General features: G+C 40.9%; 1 protein-coding gene across 1 annotated transcript in view; it reads right to left on the reverse strand.

Annotated features, from left to right (window-relative positions):
• SH3D19 (SH3 domain containing 19) overlaps positions 1-15890 on the reverse strand; it is a 239087-nt gene that overhangs the window by 201767 nt on the left and 21430 nt on the right. The gene's annotated exons all lie outside the window — the stretch shown is intronic.

Genomic DNA, 15890 nt, shown 5'->3' on the forward strand with positions numbered 1-15890 from the left:
TTTGTATATAGTACATTTCACTCTGCTTCAGTTCATGTAGGTCTTTCCAGGTTTTTCTGATAGTATCCTGTTCATCATAACCAGTATATAGACAGAGAATTTTCTTCATAATAGGCCAGCAAGGTAGGTACCATACGTTTTACCATTATAATCAATCATCATAACTATTTCCCTCCATCCTATTCCCTTCCCATGATATTTACTCTATTTTCTATCTTCTTTTAACCTATTCCTCCTCAAAAGTGTTTTACTTCTGACTGTCCCCTCCCCCGCTCTGCACTCCCTTTTTTTTTCACCCTTCCTTCCTTATCCTCTTCCCCTCCTACTTTCCTGTAGGGTTAAATAGATTACTCCTCCCAATTGGTTGTGAATGTTATTCCCTCCATGAACCCACTCTGATGAGATTAAGGTCTTTGAGCTAATTCTGTGTTCTAAATTTTCTTCCTCCCTCCCTCCCTCCTCAACCCTCCCTATGAAATCAAGCAATTCAATATGTCATACTTGTGCAGTAATGCAGAACATCTTCACCTTCCTCAAAAGTGTTTTGTTTTTTATTGCTCTCTCCCCCAATCTACCCTTCCCTCCTTCCCCTCTTCCCCCCCCTCAGGGCAAAAATATATTACTATACCTACTTGAGTATGTATGTTAGTCCTTCTTTGAGCCAATTCTGATGATATTAAGGTTCACTCACTCCCCAATTCCTTCCCCCTCTTCCCCTCCCCTCCATAAACTTTTTTCTTGTTTCCTTCATGTGAACTACCTCTCCCCAGACCATCTCTCCTCTTCCCCCTACCCCAGTCTATTCCTCCTACACCTCAACCCTATTTTAAAGATTATACAGACTGATTTTTAAATGAACCTCTAATGGATGAGTATATCGACTTTAGCATGGAAACATCTGGATTGGTTCTGTTCCCAAGGTTTCATGATTTTGTGGCAAGATTGCTTACACCTCCTTCTAATAAGTTGAGTTTTCCGCTTTTCTAGACCACAGTAAAATGGAAAGGGAGGGAACATGATTAAATTTTGAAAGGTACCCTAAAAGCAGCAAGAGGGGAAAACTGTCAGCTGAGAAGGGAGAAAAAGAGAGGAGACAGAAAAACTATTAAAAGCAGGCACAAGAACTCAATGGTCATGAGTTGTCAGCCTCTACATATTTCAATAGCTCCTGAACATCTCCTGAGTTTGAACTCAGTAGTTTTGTAGAGAAAGCTCTAATTAGAAAAGTCCCATCACGTATACAGAGGTTAGAAATTATTTTATCAAAGGGATTGGAGGAAAAAAATGGAGAATTTTAAATCCATAAGCTTCAGTCAGCAGAAAATTCACTGTCTCCAAGCCCTTGTTTCCACAGCAATGTCGGAGTAGAGCAATGTTACTGTAATGAGAACTCTCCTTGTGTCTCACTTTTCTCTCTCTGGATTTTCCTAGGTGTCAAGAATAATCTACAGTCAGTTAAGGTGGTCCTCTATGGAGAGAGAGCAAAACTGAGGGATGGGAGAACTGAAAGGGGCCCAGGTTCTGGAATTAGAATTGGAGTGGAGTGAGTGGGGGAAAAAGGGAAGCTGCTAGAACTGAAGGAGAAAAGATATCATAAAAAAAGGAAAAAGGACCCACATGTACAAAAATATTTATAGCAGCTCTCTTTGTGGTGGCAAAGAATTGGAAGTCGAGGGGATGCCCATCAATTGGAGAATGGCTGGACAAATTGTGGTATATTAATGTAATGGAATACTATTATACTGTAAGAAATGACAAGCAGATTAAACCATACTATTTCTTTTGTTTTGGGTCCTGTTGTTTTTTTTTTCTATTTTGAGGTTTTGCATTACTGCTCTGATTTTTTCTCTTATAACAGGATTAATGCAGAAATAGGATTAATGTTATTATGGGTATATATGTGTGTGTGTATATATATATATACACACACATCTATATGTATATGTATATAGATATATAGATATAACCTATATCAGATTACCTGCTGTCTAGGGGAGGGGGGAGGGAGGGAGAAAAATCTGAAATTGTAAAGCTTGTATAAACAAAAGTTGAGAACTATCTTTACATGTAACAGAAAAAATAAAATACCTTATATGTAAAAAAAAAAAAGAATATTATGTATAAAGACACAGAGATTAGAAAAAAAAAAGAAATGACAAGCAGGCAGATTTCAGAAAAACCTGGAAAGACTTAAGTGGACTGATGCTAAGTGAAGTGAGCAGAACCAGGAGAACATTGTACATAGTAACAACAACACTGTGTGATGATCAGCTGTGACAGACTTAGTTCTTCTCAGCAATACAGTGATCCAAGACAACTCTAAAAGGCTTATGATGGAAAATGCTCTCCACATCCAGAGAAAGAACTCTGGAATCAGAGCAAGGATCGAACCTACAATTTTCACTTTTTTGGGGAGGATTTTCCCTTTTCTTCTAATTCTTCTTTCACAACAAGACTAATGCGGAAATATGTTTAACATGACTGTACATATATAGCCTATATCAGATTGGCTACTGTCTTGTGGAGGGGGGAGGGAAGGGAAGGGAAGGAAGGAGAAAAATTTGGAACTTGAAATTTTATAAAAATGAATGTTGAAAACTATCTTTACATGTAACTGGAGAAAAATAAAATAGTATTAAGATTTTTTAAAAAAAGAAGAACTGGAAGAGAGTCTGCTGGTGCTGTGGGATGGGCAGCAGAGGGAAGAGAACTCAGTTCCCACTATGCCCGTAGCTTCTAGTCTCTGGATGAACCATAATCTCAAACTGAATTCCTCACAACATTCCTGGGAGGTGGGTAGTACAAATATAACTGCCCCCATTTTAGAGGCCTAGTGTACTACTTCAACCAATCAAGAGGCATTTAAGTGACTATGTTCATACCAGGCACTGTGCAAAGTGCTAGAGATAATACAAACGCAAAACCGAATCATCCCTGCCCTCAAGATGCTTACATTCTATTGAGAGGAAAACAACACGGACACTGGCTTAAAAACAAACAAATGAATAAATTATATATATGTATATGCAATATATATAAAAATATATATACATACATATACATACACACACACAAATATAAATACAAACCTATATCAAATTGCTTGCTGGCCTTGGGAAGGGGGAGGGAAGGGAGGGTGGGAGAAAAATTTGGAACTCAAAAAAAAATCTTTGCATGTAATTGGGGGAAAAATGTTTTAAATTTAATTTAATTATATATATATATATATATATATATACACACAATAAAAATAGATATTCAAGATTTTACACACACACACAGATAAATACAAGGGAATTGGGGGAAGAGGGAAACACTAGCAGTTGGAAGGGCTCTGAAAAGGCCTCATGCAAAAAAACCAGCTTGAGCTGGGCCTTGAAGAAAAGCAGGGCTTCTGAGAGATGGAGGGGAGTGGGGAGCACCTTCCAGGCATAGGGGTCGGAATATGCCAAAGCACAGAAATGGGACATAGGAGAATGTCATAAAGAATGAACCACAAAAAGGCCATTTTGTCTGGACCCTGGAGCGTATTAAAGGGTTTACTATAAAATAAGCCTGAAAAGGTATATTGGAACAAGGTTGTGAAGGCTTTACAGGAGAAGCACAGCAGTTAGAATTTGATCCTAGAGACAACTGGGAAACCCTGGAGCTTTTTAAGCAGGGACACAATGCAGGGACCCAACACAGTCAAGAGACATGCTTTAGGAATACTTGGGGGCAGCTAGGTGGCGCAGTGGATAAAGCACCAGCCCTGGATTCGAGAGGACCTGAGTTCAAATTTGACCTCAGATACTTGACACTTACTAGCTGTGTGACCCTGGGCAAGTCACTTAACCTTCATTGCTATGCAAAAAAAAGAAAAAGAAAAAGGAAAAGGAAAAGGAAAGGAAAGGAAACAGAAGGAAAGAGAAGGAAAGAAAAGGGAAGGAAAGAAAAGGGAAGGAAGGAAGGAAGGAAGGAAGGAAGGAAGGAAGGAAGGAAGGAAGGAAGGAAGGAAGGAAGGAAGGAAGGAAGGAAGGAAGGAAGGAAGAAAGAAAGAAAGAAAGAAAGAAAGAAAGAAAGAAAGAAAGAAAGAAAGAAAGAAAGAAAGAAAGAAAGAAAGAAAGAAAAAGAGAAGAAAGGCATATTAACTTGGAAGTCATAAGTAGGATAGACCAGAGTGGGGAAAGACTGGAGAAAGTGAGATGATCAGGAGTATATTGTAATAGTTATTCCTTCCACATGGGGGGACAGGGGGAACGTGGAATCCCACGATCTGGAAAAATCCAAATAAAAATTTTTGGCCCTCCCTTCATATCAGAGAAGAAGTCTGAATTAGTATAGCATTAAAAGATAAAGTATGTTGATATTATATAATACTATACACAAATTGTATGCATTTCTGAGTTTCTAAACCTTTTCTGTGTCGTCTGCTGGGCTCTGTGTGTTGTCTGTGGATTCTGCAAAACTCCCATTTAATTTCTTATGCCAACCTGCAATATATCAAAACTGCAATGAGGAAAGTTGCAATGTGGAAGGAATAACCGTAGTCCAGACAAGATTATGAGAGCCTGATGGGTGGGATGATGAGATCTGACCAACATGGTAACCATATGATTAAAGAGAAGACAAGAGGTCCTAGCTGCTCCATCTACAAGATTTGGTGACTGATTGGGTATGTGGAGTGAAGGGCAGTGAGGAATCAAGGATGATGCAGAGGTAGCTAGGTGGTATAATGAATAGAATGCAGGCCCTGGAGTCAGGAAGACCTGAGTTCAAACCCAGCCTTAGACACTTACTAGCTGTATGACCATGGGCAAGTCACTTAACTTCTGTCTGTCTCAATTTTCTCAACTGTAAAATGGAGATGATAATAGAACCTACCTCCCAGGGTTGTTGCAAGGATGAAATGAAATATCTGTAAAGCATAGTGCCTGGCACGTAGGTAGCACTCTATCAAGGTATATGTATGTGTGGGTGGGTATGTGTATGGGTAAGTATGTTTATATAGACATACATATATACACATACTAATAATATACATATCACATGTGTTCACTACTATTATTAATATTATTGCCAATCCTTAATCCTCCTCAAGTGGTCACATTATTAAAATTCACACCGTATATTTCCAATGGCCTAGAACCAACCATCTCATGTTACATAATTATAACTTCAAATAGTGACCATTCTAATACATGTGACTACATCGGGGGACTCCTTATTCACACTAATAAGGTCCTAACCCCTCCTTTTACAGATGAAAAAACTAAGTCTAGATTTGACATTCATCTGCAGAAAATCCAATTTCTAGTTTCTTGCTAACTTGGTATCTTATTTTCACTTATTTAGTCTTTTTTTTCCTTTGGATACTGTTTACTATTGCTCCTAATCTACAATCCTACAAAAGAATGCAAGACTTGGAATCAAGAAGATTTGAGTTTGAATTCTGCCTCTGAAACTTACCAGCTGTGTGACCCTGGATGGTCATTATACTCTATGAGCCACAGTTTCTCCTTCTATAAAATGGAGATAATAGTAGCACCTACCTACTTATAGGGTTATTTGGTTTTTTTTCTCAATTACATGTAAAAACAATTTTTTAAAAATTAGAGTTCCAAATTCTTTCCCTCCCTCCTCTGCCCCCTCTTTCAGAAGGAAAGCAATTTGCAATAGAGTATGCATCTGCAATCATGCAAAACATGTTTCCATATTAGCCAGGTTGCAAAAGAAAAGATAAAAAACCCCACAAGGTCATTTATGAGGCTCAAATGAGTCATATGTAAAAGCGCTTTGCAAACCTTAAAGCACTATATAAATACTAGCTGTTATTATTAATTTAGAAAAGAAGATCCTATGAGGTCAAACTGACCTCGCCAATGAAATTCTAAATATGAAAGATACAGCTTTTCCCAGGAAGAGCTCTGTGCAGGCTGGTGCTTTGCATTAGTTTAAGAAGTAATACCCTGCATCCCCAGGATGGATTAGGGAGGAGTTAATCTGCAGAGGCAGAAAGGGAAGGGAAACTGATTTACAGCATTGTCTGCAGCAGGTCTTTCCAGTGGAACTTGATTATTTGGTCAGAAAGATGTTTTCTAAGTACTTCATATTTAGATGTGGAAAGCACAACACTTCAAAGCCAACTAAGGAATTCATTTGGGCTTATCCAGTGTTGGGAATTTTCTGAATAACTCTAGACCTTTGAGAGCACAGATAGGAGGATATAAACTGGTGTTTCTCTCCTCACAATGTCTGCCCTTGGTCTGACCCATCTCACCAGTTCTAAGTCAACTTTTCTGTTCTGCCTCTGCTGCTCTCCATCTCCCTTTACCCCAAAGATGCCATTCTTTGACCAGATGACCTGCCGTCCACTATGGACTGTCTAGTGGCATCTACTGCCCAGATATTTTTGGTGCTACATTTGCTACTGGCACAAGGTTTCTGCACAGTACCCGTAGGCTTCTTTTTTTTTTTTTTGGCCTAAGAATTACTGTATACCTTCACGGCCTAGTGTGGGCCCCACCATTTCCATTTGACCCCAAAATATTTCAAAACTGGATCCAGGAATACCCTGACATCCTGACACCCCACTCCCTCTAAACATAAATTATCCCTTGAAGCTAACCCCTTCCTCCTCTCCCGATCCTTCTTCAACCCTGCCCAGCTTAACCATTTTCTTTTCCTTTTACAGGGTAATGAGGGAAATCCCCTCACATGCAAACTGGGGAACATCTGAGTCCAGACCAGAATGGTGAGCTGGCGAACAGGCTGCACCACACCTGCATAGACAGTAATCTTGACAAAAGCTGGCTTCTGTTCCAAGAACCTGATAATCTAGGTGTTTCTGGATCTTTCCTCCCTATCCTGCTACAGCCCCTGGCTCTCCTGGGGCCCCCATCAGCCATCTTTCTTCTGCACCCGTGCTAAAGGCATGGCCAGGTTGGTTACAACCATTGAAAGTGTGCCAGGGTGGAAAGAAAGCCCAGGCCTGGCAGCAATCCCAAGTATTCCTCTGGAATTCTGATTTGATTCAGGAGAACGATTCAAGACCTGAAGTTGGTTGAAAGAACCAGGAATACTGGGCAGAGATGGAGTGGTAACAGAAACAGAGGGATCCCACTTCTAGACACAACAGTCCCTGTCCTTGTCTGTCTTTTTGCCAGACAATCCTGACAGGAAGTCTTTGCTTTGTGAATAAACAATTTTTGATGGGTAGATCAATCAATCTTGATTAATATTAAGCACCTACTATGTGCTTGGCATTGTGCTAAGTACTAGGGACACACAAAAGGAGACAAAAGACAGTCCCTGCCCTTAAGGAACTTAAAATCTAATTGGGAAGAGGCTGCTGAAGGAGCCAGGAGAGGCACAGAATGCAGGGGGGATGGAGGGAGGCATTAGGGAGGAGGTTGGGTGATGGAGTTCCCAGGTATATAAGGCATATACCATATTCCCCAGGATTTGGGGATATGGCATCTGTGAAGGTAGCTGAATAGGAGAAATCTAGAATGGTGACCAGAAGGCCTGGAAGGTGTTATTCTTTTTTTTTTTTTTTTTTGGTTTTGGGTTTTTGGGGGTTTTTTGCTGGACAATGGGGGTTAAGTGACTTGCCCAGGGTCACACAGCTAGTAAGTCAAGTGTCTGAGGCCGGATCTGAACTCAGGTACTCCTGAATCCAGGGCCGGTGCTCTATGCACTGCGCCACCTAGCCACCCCCCCCCCAAGGTGTTATTCTGAGACAATGGGCCAAAGGGAAGTTTGGTGGCCAAAGCACAATTAAAGAAAGTAGGGCTGGAGGAAAATACAAATTATAAGCCTTTGTTTGGTGGAACTCTTAAGCAGTTTAGGGAAGCCTCAGAATAATGAATTTAAATGCATAAAATAAAATACTAGGATTACAAAGGAAAGCAATCATACTGAAATGCAGTTATCAAAACAGTTTTAATTGCTCATTGCTTATCTAGCCTTAATCACTGAATGGGTATTGCCTCAGGCAAACTGAGACCTTAGCTTAAAGCGTCAAGGTCTCCTACTGAATGGGGCCATCTCCAGTCATCCTGATCTACATCTTGCGGCTGGACCCAGATGGCTCTGGAGGAGAGAATGAGGCTGGTGACACTGCACAGCCCTGCTTCACTTAGATCCGATTCAGTGCAAATCATGACATCACCCTGATGTCATGGTCCTCTTTGAGAATGAAGGACAAACAACAAAAGCCAGTTCACATATACCCAGTTAAGAATCTCTGTCCTCAAGTCTTTTAAAATGTGGTTGAGGGGGGCAGCTAGGTGGCACAGTGGATAAAGCACCCGCCCTGGATTCAGGAGGACCTGAGTTCAAATCTGTCCTCAGACACTTGACAGTTACTAGCTGTGTGACCCTAGGCAAGTCATGTAACCACAACTGCCTCACAAAAAAAAAAAAATGTGGTTGAGTATTCCTCCAGCATGTCCTCATTGCTCTCTATTTTTTTATTCATTTGGATTTGCTTTATTGTGTCTTGGTTTCTCATAAAGTCACTAACTTCCATTTGTTCACTCCTAATTCTCTTTTTCTTTTTTTTTCTTTTTTTTTTTAACAGGGCAATGAGGGTTAAGTGACTTGCCCAGGGTCACAGGGCTAGTAAGTGTCAAGTGTCTGAGGCCAGATTTGAACTCAGATCCTCCTGAATCCAGGGCCAGTGCTCTATCCACTGCTCCACCTAGCTGCCCCTCACTCCTAATTCTCAGGCAATGATTTTCATCAGAGAGCTTTTGTATCTCCTTTTCCATTTGGCTTTTCAAGCTGCCTCATGAGTTTCCTGCATCACTCTCACATCTCTTTCCATTTTTTCCTCTACCTCTCTAACTTTATCTTCAAAGTCCTTTTTGAGGACCTCTGTGGCCTGAGATCAATTCATATTTTTCTTGGAAGCTTTAGATGTAGGAGCCCTGACGTTGCTATCTTCTTCTGAGGGTGCACCTCGATCTTCCTTGTCACTAAAGAAGCTTTCTATAGTTCACATCTTTCTCTGCCTGCTCATCTTGCCTGTCTTTTACTTGACTTTTAACTCCTTCTTAGTGTGGGGTCCTGATTCCAGGTCATACTGTCCCAAGCTTCAGGGGGTCCCAGGTGTTATGATTTAATGAGGGGCAGTTGCTTCACCAGCCTGGCCTTTTCTCTGGTCTGTATATAACCCCAGACCAACTTGCTAATTAACCAGGCAGCTAAACTTTGTGTGCTGTTGGTTGTTAGCTCTGATGAGTCTGCACCCCTGCCCCACCTGAGCTGCCATCACTCAAGGTTTCTTCCTGGTTCCCTGCTGGGGTAAGGACATCCGAATCCCCCCTTAACTCCTGCATATAACCCTGCAGACTCCCCCTCCACCCTGGCCAGCCGTTCAGCCCTCTCACCAGACTGTGAGCTAAGTTCCAGAAGATAAGATGCTGGCACTGCAGCTGATTCAGAGGTTCAAGGTAAGTTTCTATGGTGCAGCCTGCCTGGGGCTGGATCTGTGTTGGCGTGATTGAGGGGCTGAACTCCACTCCTAGCCCGGCTCCCCCTCCTGCCGAACTTCCAAGCTGTCCTCGACTAAAAAATAATCTCAGCCATTTTTCTGTGGGTTCTGCTGACCCAGGAATTGTTTTCTGTCTGTGTTTGGAGTTTTTCTGAGTAATTGTGTCAGAAAGTCTGAGTGTTTGCGGCCTTTACTCCACCATCTTGGCTCCACTCCTCAGCATGATCTATTATTCTAACGAATGCCGCTGAAATATTCCCCTTTTAAAATTCAAGTCAACAAATATTTATTAAAGTCTATTGTCTTACTAGGTCCTAGGGATGTAAAGGTTAAAAAAATGGATTAGAGGGGCAGCTAGGTGTCACAGTGGATAGAGCATTGGCCCTGGAGTCAGGAGGACCTGAGTTCAAATCTGTCCTCAGGCCCTTGACACTTACTAGCTGTGTGACCCTGGGCAAGTCACTTAACCCTCACTGCCCACCCACCCCCACCCCCCAAAAAAAAGAAAGAAAAGAAAAAATGTTACACCAAATAGGAGGGAGGGCTCTCAGTCATATGGCTAGAGAAGGCTTCATGAAGAAGATGGCATCTGGATTGGGCCTTGGAGAATGGGAGGGATTTCAATAGTTGACGGTAAATAGGAAATCCATTCTAAGTATAGGGGACAGCATAGGCAAAGGCATGGAGATGGTAGGTCAAGAAATTGGAGATGTGAATGGCTTCATCTGGCTGGAATCTAGAGTGTAGAGAGGAAGGTAGTTGAGATAAGGCTGACATACAGGTTGGAACCAGATTGTAGAAGGCCTTGAATACCATGATCACAAGTTAAACACTTTTTGTGGTAGGTAATGGGAAACAGTAAAAATTTCAGGGCAACTATGCGGACGATGGATTGGAAAGGGGGGAAAAAACAGAAGAAAGAAGGCCTTTTAAGAGGCTATTATAAGAGGGCATCTAGGTGGCGCAGTGGATAAAGCACTGGCCCTGGATTCAGGAGGACCTGAGTTCAAATCCAGTTAGGCACTTGACACTAGCTGTGTGACCTTGGGCAAGTCACTTAACCCTCATTGCCCTACCCCACCCCCCCCAAAAAAAAGACGCTATTATAGAAAATTTGGAATTCAACTTTAAAAAGTGAATGTTGCAAATTGTTTTTACATGTAGGAAAATGTAGTTTTACATGTTTTTACATGAGGAAAAAAAAAGAGGCTATTGTAACAATCTAGATGAGAAGAGATATGAACTTGAAGGAGGACATTTACACTGTGGACTAGAAACAACAGGACTAAGAACCGGGATGGGTATGTAGGATAAAGGAGATGGAAGAGTCCATTTGATTCTAATATTATATGTCGTCATGACTGAGATGATAATCTGGGCATAGCCAAGGGGACTGTTTTATTCAGCTAACACTTTCTTCTCCCTCCCAAGGATGGGTGTCTCACACCCTCCTAGAAATCATATCATATTTTAGCTTGAGGGAACTCTGAAGATCATTCAGTCCAAATTACTCAGTTTAACAATAACTCAGCTTTATCGGGTCCTTAAAGGCTTGAAGAGAACTTTCCCTCACAATAATCCTGTGAAGAAGGTGTATGAACCAAACCAAGTCTGGCAGCCAATTAGCAAGTAGTTCTGACATGGGAGCTGGTGTCTGTCGATTCTTTGGATGAGCCAACCCCTTCCACCATCTCCCAAGTCACTTTTAGACTTAAAAACTGGCCTGATCTCTATGCTAATATCAACTCAACTCTACCATCCCTTCAAGCTATCACCTTAACAGAAGTAGTTTACACACTTTCCCTTCACTTTCATCTCTTCACTCATTTCTCAGCTTGCAATCTGACATCTGACCTTATTACTCAACTAAAAGTGCTTTCTCCAAGGTTATCAGTCATCTCTTAGCTGCCAAATATAGCCTTTTCTGCCACATCTGACCCACTGACCACTCCCTTTGCGTGGATACCATCTCCCCCTAGGGATTTTTGACACAACTCTCCTCTGGTTCTCTTCCTCCCTGTCTGGACACCCCTTGCCATTCTCCTTTGCTGAGTTATCATCAGCCCTATTCCATCTCTATATGTGGGTGTACTCCATGACTCTGCTTTGGGCCCTCTCTCTACACTCTCAGCCTTCTCATTAGCTGCCATGAACTCACCTATTATTTATATGTAGATGATTTCCAGGTCTATAGCTTCAGCTCTAATCTCTCCTGAATCATAAACTTCCTACTGAACATCCGCCCATGAAGTGAAGGTCTTTGAGGGCAAGACCAGGAGTCTTTTCTTTGGTGTCAGGAAGTGACGTTGGCTAGTGGGAGGAAGAAGGAAGAGACTGGCACTCAGTCTCACTCTCTTTCCTGAGGACTCCGGCGGAGAAGGGAGCTAGAAATGCGCTCTCCCTTTAATAGATAGGAATCTAGGCCTTTCTCTCTCTATCAAATTCTTAATCTCCTTAAAAAATGCTTAAAAGTCTAACTCTTGCTAAAGCTTATAATTTATTGGCGACCACTCATTAGATATTTTAGACAGACTAGCTAGAATTTTAGCCTTAACAGTCTATAATCTAGTTTTGACCAGACAGTACTCCTATTTTTCCAACAGTTTTTGTCAAATGGTGAGTTTTTGCCCTATTGCTGTGGGGTCTTTGAGTTTATCAAACACCAAGTTACTGTGCTTCTTTTCTTCTATATATGATGTATCTAATCTATTCCATTTATCAGCCTCTGTGCCTCTGTATTTCTTAACTAGTACCAAATGAATGAATAAGCAATTTTTAAAATATGACAGGTGCTGGCCTGAAGTGCTAGCAATAGTACCTGTCATCACAGAGCTTACACTCTAATGGGGGAGACAACACATATTATCTAGGGTAGAGGCTTTTGGTCCTAGGAGTAACAGGAATGGTGAGTGAAGTCATGCTCTTTCCAGCAGCCACGGTAGAACGGATTCAATTACAGGCACACCTCATTTTATGGTACTTTGCTTTATTGCATTTTGCGGATTTTGCATTTTTTTTTTACAAATTGAAGGTTTATGGCAACCTTGTGTCAGGCAAGTCTGTCGGCACCATTTTTTCCAACAGCATGTGCTCACATCATGTCTCTGTTATGGTGATCTTTGATCAATGACCTTTTATAATTGTTTTAGGGCACTACAAACCACACTCATATTAGATGGTGAATTTAATCGATAAATGTGTATGTTCTGACCTGCCACTACCTGTATCCTTCCTCTCCTCCAGCCTCCCTATTCCCTGAGACACACCAATATTGAAATTAGGCTAATTAATAACCCTACAATGGGCTCTAAGTGTTCAAGTGAATGGAAGAGTGAATCCAAGTGGAAAACTTCATTGTTGTCTTATTTTAAGAAATTGTCACAGCCACCCCAACCTTCAGCAGCTACCACCCTGATCCATCAGCGGCCATCAACATCAAGGCAAGACCCTGAAGGCTCAGATTATGGTGAGCATTTTTTAGCAATAAAGAATTTTTAAACTGAGATATGTAAATTTTTAGACATAATACTACTGCACACTTAAGAGACTACATACAGTATGGTATAAACATAACCTTTTTATACACTGGGAAACCAAAAAATTTGTGTGACTCACTTTAATGCGTTATTTGCTTTATTGGGCTGGTCTGGAACCAAACCTGCAACATCTCCAAGGTATGCTGGTACTATCAGCAAAACAAGAGGCAGAAAATAGGGGGGTTGGAGACAGGTGTTTTTGCACACAATAGCATTCTCTATAAGTAAACGATAACTGAACAAAACCTGGTGTTGGAAATCTCTCCAGTCCAGATCTCTCATCCATTCAGCAAACAGTGACAGAAACAGAAAGGTCAGGGAAAAGCAGCTTTCTGGGAAAGAACAGGGTCAGAATGTTGAGTTTGAAATTTTCAATGAAACATCTAAGTGGAGACAGAGATTGTGTAGATTTGGAACTGGGTTCAAATACTGACTCTGGACCTGACTCTCTGTGTGAACTTGGTCAAGTAACTTAAACCTTTTTGGTCCTTCATGAATAAAATGAGGGACTATATAATTTCTGAAGTTCCTTCCCAGCTTTAAATCTAAGATCTACAATCCTGTGGTCTAGTAGACAGATGGAAATGTGGGTCTAGAGTTTAGAAGAGAGGTCAAAGTTGAAGATAAATAGCCAGGAGACATTCCCATAGAGGTCAAATTGAAAGCATGGAATCAGATGATGAAGGAGAAGCAGTCAGACCCAGCTGACTCTGACAATGGCTCTCTTAATTGCTGGAAAGCTTTAAGGAAACCGCACTGCCTTGGTGGCCCTGCCCCCACTCTGGTTTTTTTTTGGGGGGGGGGGTTGGTGAGGCAATTGGGGTTAAGTGACTTGCCCAGGGTCACACAGCAAGTAAGTGTTAAGTGCCTGAGGTCGTATTTGAACTCAGGTCCTCCTGAATCCAGGGCTGGTGCTTTATCCACTTCACCACCTAGCTGCCCCCGCTCCTGTTTTTTAAATCATAAAAGTATTTTATTATTTTCCAGTTACATGTAGAAATAGTTTTCAACATTTGTTTTTATAAGATTTCTAGTTTCAAATTTTTCTCTCCCCTCCCCAAGACAGCAAGCAATCTGATATAGGTTATATATATACAATCACATTAAACATATTTGTGCATTAGTCATGTTGTAAAAGAATCTGAACACGAGGGGAAAACCTCAAAAAAGAAAAAAAAGTAGAAACCATATGCTTCAATCTGTGTTCAGGTTTCCAGTTCTTTTTTCTGGATGTGGAGAGCATTTTCCATCATGAGTCTTTTGAAATTGTCTTGGATCATTGTATTGCTGAGAAGAGTCCAGTCTATCACAGTTGATCAACACACAATGTTGTTGATACTGCATACAATGTTCTCCTGCTTCTGCTCACTTCAATCTGCATCAGTTCATGTAAATCTTTCCAGATTTTTCTGAAATCTGCCTGCTTATTATTTCATATAATGAACACAATAACATTCCATTACATTCATATACCACAACTTGTTCAGCCATTCCCCAATTGATGGGCATCCCCTCAATTTCCAATTCTTTGCCATCACAAAATAAGCAGCTATAAATATTTTTTTACATGTGGGTCCTCCACCCTTTTTTATCTCTCTTTTGGAGATAATAGATAACAGAGATATTATAATAGAGATATTGATGGGTCAAAGGGTATGCACAGTTTTATAGCCCTTTGGGCATAGTTCCAAATTGCTCTCCAGAATGATTGGATCAGTTCACAACTCCACCAACAAGACATTAGTGTTCCAATTTTTCCAGTTTCTCCAACATTTAGTATTTTCCATTTTCGTCATATTAGCCAATCTGATAGGTGTTTGGTGGTACCTCCCCCTTCTGTTTTTAAAAAAAGGGATAAGTCTAAGCTGCAATACAAGGCCTTGTTCACAGATTCCAGTCATCTCAAGTACCCAAGAGTCCATACCACTTGCTGCTTTACATTGCTGCCAGCATCAATTAGAGGTCCTTTAATACTATGGACTTAGCATATACTGCTAGATGGAACTCAGGTCTTGCTAACTAGTCCTTCTCCTCTACTAATCCCTTCTCTCCCCTCTTCTCTCTTCTCCCCTTTCCCCTTCTCTTCCCTCCTCTCCTCTATTTTCCCCTTCTCTCCCATCCTCTCTTCTCTTCTCCTCTCCCCTCTTCTCTCCTCTCTCCTTTCCTTCCCTTTTTCCTTCCTCCCTTTCTCATCTGCTTTCTGCTCATTTCAGGCCTCTGCAAGCTTCTGACCCCAATATAGGAGAAGGACCTCAGCAGATGAACCATCCAGTGAAGGAAATTGAAGGTGCTTCCCCCTCATCCAGCTTAGCACACCTCCTGAAGACAAGAACCTTCCACCTCTGGACGTTGGAAGGGAGGAAGGGGAAGTAGGGGAGGGGAGGACAGTTTTATGACTCCAAGGGACTAAGCCTATTCTAATTAAGTCCCTTTAATAACCATCTAGAGCAAGAGTTCTCAAACTTTTTGGTCCCTGGACTTTTTTATACTCTTGAAAATTATTTCAGACCCTCAAGGGCTTTTGTTTATGTGGGTTATAGCTCTTGATATTTAGCATATTAGATATTAAATTTGATAAATTAAAAAATAATTGTCATGTATAAGAACAATAAACCTATCACATGTTAATAAATAATAACATTTTTATTTTTTAAAACTGTATTTTCCAAACCAAAAAAGATTTAATGAGAAGAATAGCACATTTAAAAAATCTCTTTAATGTGTGGTTTAAGAGAAGACAGCTGGTTTTTCATATATGTTTCTACATTCAATCTGTTGTGAGGTTTTGTTTTGATTCAGGTATATAAGAAAATCCAGCCTCACACAGATACGAAGTTGGAAAAGGGAGGTGTATTTACAACAGTTTTGACTAAGGA

This window comes from Dromiciops gliroides, chromosome 6 (genome assembly GCF_019393635.1).
Source record: "Dromiciops gliroides isolate mDroGli1 chromosome 6, mDroGli1.pri, whole genome shotgun sequence".
NCBI classification, from domain to species: domain Eukaryota; kingdom Metazoa; phylum Chordata; class Mammalia; order Microbiotheria; family Microbiotheriidae; genus Dromiciops; species Dromiciops gliroides.